Source organism: Arachis stenosperma, chromosome 8 (genome assembly GCF_014773155.1).
Source record: "Arachis stenosperma cultivar V10309 chromosome 8, arast.V10309.gnm1.PFL2, whole genome shotgun sequence".
Lineage (NCBI taxonomy): Eukaryota > Viridiplantae > Streptophyta > Magnoliopsida > Fabales > Fabaceae > Arachis > Arachis stenosperma.
In genome coordinates this window covers 22172033-22178260 of record NC_080384.1, presented here as the reverse complement: position 1 = coordinate 22178260, position 6228 = coordinate 22172033, and positions in this window count along the sequence as shown.

Genomic DNA, 6228 nt, shown 5'->3' with positions numbered 1-6228 from the left:
CTAACTTCTAAGTCCAAGGTGGTGTAGGTTTAAAAAGTATTGCAAGCTCATAGATAAGGACGTGTAATTGTATGCTAGATATGATGGCATTAGTGCTTTTGATTGATTGATTATTGTAGGGCGGTGTGCCATGCAGCATGGCAAGTGACCTCGTAATTCTTTTGTGTGTAACTGGCCCTTCTACCTACGTTGTAGCTCAAACCGAAATTCATAGACACAAGGGGCAACAAAAGCTTTTATTTAATAAAGGGTTAAAGAAACTTTGGAACTTTCATATTACATGGCTACTAAGTTCTTTGAATAAATTATCAATCCCGCTAGAAAATCAATAAAGATCTAACCAACAATAAGACAACAAACTTTTAATAAATTATACATGTATACCATGTATGGCTGTACTATCTTATCTTTAACTTTAAATTTCCGTAAGCACATTAACGAGAACTATACAATTGCAAAGAGAGTCTTCAGAGTCGAAGTGTTTTTCTTTTCTTTATTTCTTTTTGAACATTCACACCTCCAGATTTGGGCGTGTACATGTTTTAAAATGAAACAAGTTAAGATTAACACATTTTTTTTTGGTCAAGAAATGAAAGATTCGTTCAAAGCGGCCAAAAACAAATGTTGGGTCAAAAAAAGAAGCATCTGTCTAAGTGAGATCAGACCAATTCGTTTTGCCCCCCCTTGGTCTCTGGAGTGTAATCAAAATTAAATTAAAGTGGTATATAGATAAAAGTTGTTAGATCATAGATGAATTGATCAGTCTCCAATTTTAAGCATTATATTACAAACTAGTGTAATTTGAAAAGATTGAAATAAAAAGTATTAACTGGAAGTATCCTTCGTACAAGGGCTAGTGCCCCAGAAAATAAACCCTTCAGCACACCTGATTCTTATCCAGGTTCTCTATCAAAGAAAAAATAGAAAAATAGAGCGATATAACATGATCAATTTCCTTCATTTTTCAGAATGAAAGAACAAAGAATTCTACAGTATTGAAAATAGCAAATCAATTTTACACTCCATTCCCTCAATGACCAAAATATCAGCTCAGATCAAACAGTCTACGTGCTCTCGTTCAAAAACTAGTGTATATAGCGTGTATATGCGCGAATTGAGTAATTAATTTTTTTTATTATGTTGAATGATTAAGTTTATGATTGAGTTGGAATTGGTTGTTGAGGAAGTGAGAATTTGATGTGATTGTAATTAATGTAGATAATGAGGTAATCAGGTATTGGATGGTTGAGAGAGCATGGATGAATATTGATAATGTGAGTGAATAAGATTGAGCTTTGGTATGGTTTTGGGTTATTTTAAGGTAAAGAGTTGATGAGTTTTCAAGAATTTGAAAAATTTTGTCTTTTGGCAAAAATGAATTTTTGACCAAATTTGGCGGGACATAACTCAATTTTTGGAGTGCTCTCGATTTTAAGTGAGAGAATATAAGATAAGAAGACACCACATCTAATTCAAAACCTTAAGGTAGTAAGTTAATGGGTCTCTCATCTTATAAACTCCTCACTCTTTCTTGCTTTCTTTGATGCGTGACTAATTTCATACACTCCTTACACTTATAATATTAACACATGCGTACGCGGAATTGGGAAGTTTTGTAACCTCGTGTACGCAGCAGGTGTCTTACATACGCGAGACAATGCGTCTGTTTTGGGTAAATGCGTCCGCATGATCTCTAGTTTTGCATAAAACGTATTTTGTTTTTGTTAACCATTATTCGAACTTTCTAAACCTCTATAAACTGTTATGAATATAGAGCCGGTGTAATAGAGGGTAGAGGAGTTAGTAATAAGGCCTAATGTGTTAAGGTAGTGAATTGAGGAAAGATGAATTTGTTATAATAAGGACGCAATGAGAATGATTTTGATGTTTGATGATGATTATGTTTGATTATGATTAAAGATATGAAGCGGATGATCATGATGATGACTAGTAATGATAATTTATTATGATTGAGATATAATGAGGAGGATTATGACATTGAGAGTTAATGATAATTGATCATGATTAAGATGTGATGAGAATGGTTGTAATAATGAGAGTTAAGGATGATGATTTTGATTATTAATGGAGTGGAATAGAATTGAGAAGGAAATCAATAGTGAAAGTAACTCTGAGTTGAGATATATCTATTCGAGAAGTATAGTGGAGTAATTTCACTTGCCACAATAGAGTGATTTTACTTGTCGCAGTAAAGTGATTCTACTTGTCGCAGTAGTTCTACTTGCTCCGGGATGTGATTGCAATATAATGCTAGGATCAGTGCCAGTTTAGAATTTCACAAAATGAAATTTCGTTGTAAGCATAGTCTAGACCAACAAGTAGCTCCCACACTCAAAGTTTAGTTCAAAGCAAGGTTCTGAAAATCCGTTCGGACTGACCGTTCGAATCGATTGAACCATGAACCGCACAGAAAGGCAACTCGGGCAAACAGCAAAACTGGAGAATTTGAAAATCGGAATTGAGCCGATGAACCAGCCGGTAACTGGTCAGTCGAACCTAATCGTGACCCGGCCGGTTTTTTGGCTGGATAGCCAAACGTTGCCGTTTCAGCCTTTTCTTAGCCCTAAACCCCTAATTCGATCCTGAACTCTCCTTCTCATTGAGCTTCCAACTTGTAGAAGTGATAACGCCTCTCTCAGACTCTCACACGACAGGGGGTTTTGTCCAATCTCATCGAGCTCGATGTCCGGTCGTCCCACACCTCCGTCCAGCCACCGCCTCGTGCCGCCGCAGCCACCTCCATCGCGCAGCAGTCATTGTTCCTTCAAAGGTGCTCCACCACTGCTTGGTCACTTGGTGTTGCGGTCTCCGTGTTGCATGTTCTGTTGAAGGCGCCTTCGAGCTTCCAGGTAATATTTTTTAGATATGATTGTTTGATTGAATCACTGTTGCATATCTCTGTCTCTCTGATGAGTATGATTGAATAGTTGTTTGATTTTGTGAAGCTCTGTGAACTGAAGTCACTGAAGTGTGAACTGATGAACTCTGATATACTGATATAGTGATACTGATATGTGATTTTCTGATATTTTATTTTTCTTTGAACTGTGAAGTGTGAAACTGTGAACTGATTTAACTGATCCTACTGAACTGAACTGTGAACTTTGTTTAATAATTGTTGTTTACTGAACTGATTTTGCTTTGTTTACTAAACTGGATTTTGTTGTTTGTTGAATAATTGTGAATAATTTTGGATGTTGTTTGTTGTGAACTTGAGATTATTGGGTTGGAGTGGGTTGTTGTGATATAGAAATTGAAAAAAAAAATCATTATTGGATTGTTGGTAATATTTAGGTATGGATGAGAATATCAACCAAGAACTACCTAGGAATAATAATGCTGAAAATAATTTTGCTTCGAATGAACCTTCTTTTCCTCCCGGATATAACGAAAGTCAATCACAAACTTCTAATGTTCGGGAAAAAACCGATCATGCTTGGAGATATGTTGCTTTACAAAATATAAATGGAAATCCACATTACCAATGCTTATTTTGTTTGAGTACTTTTGGGGGCGGAGGAATTAATAGAATGAAAAAGCATTTGGCGAAGATAGGTGGAGACATTAAGAAGTGTTCTAAGGTCTCGTATAATGTAGCAAAACAAATGAAAGGTTTTTTGAAAGTGATTCAAAAAAGTAAAACTAGTAAAAGGAAAGTAAGTTTCAACGAAGAGGGTACTGATGAGATTGAGGATGCAATTGATGAAGCAATAGCGCAAGAAGAACAACAAACTCCGAGTCAGTTACCAACTAAGGAGGTGATTGGAGGCGATCCAAAAAAGAAAGTAAAAATCATTATTCTTCCTATGTTTGCACCAAGAACAACTCTAGGAAGTCAACCAAGTATGAAAAGTGTGTTTCCAAACAAAGAGGTGCTTCATGAAGTTGATAAGCAAGTGGCTAGATGGCTTTTGGATTGTAGGATTCCTTTCAATGCGGTTATATCACCCTTTTTCAAGATATGTTGGATGGTGTTACTGGCATTGGGCCTGGTTATAAAGGTCCTTCTTATGAAAAACTGAGGGTTAACTTATTAGCCGATCTCAAAAGGGAGTGTCAAATAGTTGTTGATAGCTATAGGTCTGCTTGGAAAGAAACAGGATGTTACCCTCATGACTGATGGTTGGACAGATCAAAGGCAAAGAACGTTGATTAATTTTTTGGTTTATTATTTGAAAGGGTTGTGCTTTGTGAAATCTGTAGATGCTTCAAATGTGGTAAAAAAAAGCTTCAAGCTTGTGTGACTTATTTTCAGAGGTGATTGAATGGATTGGACTTGATAATATTGTTCATGTAGTGACAGATAATGCCACGAATTATGTTGCTACTAGTAGGCTTATTAATAAGAAATTTGAAAATATTCGCTGGTCACCTTGTGCTGCTCATTGCTTAAATCTAACCTTGCAACACGTGCTTAAAAGATTACCGTGTTTGTGTATAATCATACGGTGTTCTTGTCCTGGCTAAGACAAAGAACTGAATGGAAGGAGATTGTTCGTCCAGCTGCAACTTGTTTTGCCACTGTCTTCATCACATTGAAGAGTATCTTTGAGCGCAAATCGGATTTACAAGCATTGGTTGTTGATACACACTTTACCGGACACAAATTAGGAAGGAGTGCTAATAGTAGAGCTGTGAGTGTAATTATCCTAGACAATAAATTTTGGGATGATTATTTTACTGCATGAAAAAATTGTGAGTCCGTTGATTAAATTGCTGAGGTTGGTAGATGCCGATGATAAACCATCATTGGGAATTGTTTATGAAGGTATGCTGAGGTCAAAAAATGGAATCAAAGAAATGTTCAAGCATAGTAAGATTGCATATCAACCTTACACAGAGATTATCAACTCAAGATGGGACAAACATTTGAAAAAAAATCTTCATGTAGCAGCTTATTTCTTGAATTCTGCTTGCTTTTTTTAAAAATTATAAAGAAGCACCTGATGTCATGCGAGGTTTACTTAATCTTGTTACATTGCATTGCAAGGTTAATAATTTAGATTCAGTTGAGGCAATGAAAGAAATACACTTATATAGAGATCAAAAGGAAAGCTTTGATAGGCCTGAAGCTTTTCGAGCTGCAAAAAAACTTCAACCTGGTAATAATATCTGTTTGATAATAACTTATTTAGTTATTTACTTATTTTATGTTTTCATTTCCTAATTTGATAACTAATGCTTGAACTATGGGATTGTACCTTGTAGATGAATGGTGGAGGTTGTTTGGTGGTTTTGCTCCATGTTTACAAAATATGGTAGTTCTTATTCTTAGCCAAGCATCTACTTCTTCAGGGTGTGAAAGGAATTGTAGTCTTTTTTATCAAATTTATACAAAAAGAAGGAATAGACTAGAGCATGATAGGCTAAATAATATTGTGTATGTTACATATAATTTGCATCTTAAATCCAAGTAATACATATTTCATATTTTCATTTCATATCATTAGATTTTGTGTAGTTAATATACTAGGCTTATCATATATTGTATTTAATTTGTTAGGACGAAAAGAAAAAAAAGAAAGCAAAAAGTGCAATATGATCCAATCGATATTGAAAGTATTGATATGGTTGACTTTTGGGTGACGGAAGAAGTTGTTGAAAAAGAACCCGATCTTCCAAGTAATATTGAAGACTTGCTTGGTGAGTATTATAGTTTATTGATCAGACAATAAATTACAATAGCTTTGATTTTTAATTTATTGATAATGTGTTATATTTTATTAGATGAGATTGATGCTGATTTAGATCAATGTGGTGGTGGTGGTAGTAGTAGTACATTTTATGCTGCACTACTTGCTTTTTTTGGTCCAAGTAGTGAAAATGAAGGTGATATCAACGACGCAAATTTGCAGCAAGTTATGGAGGATTTTGATGATTGATGACAAACTTGGATCATTTTGATGTTGCCATTTTATGTTTAATTGGTTGTTTTGTTTTTTGACTTTTGAATTTGTATTTGAATGAGATTATAACATTCTGGTTTATGTAGTACTTTTAATTTGAATAATATTTTAAAGTTTACCTTAGACTATAATTCTATTTTAATGTATTTATTTATATTTTATTTATTATTTTATTATAAAATAGTTTTTCGGTTCAACCATGGTCGAACCGATTGAATCTATGAACCAGTAAACCAGTAGCTAGAGCGATTTGATGACTGATTCGGTTCTCAGAACCTTGGTTAAAAGGGTTGTCACAATC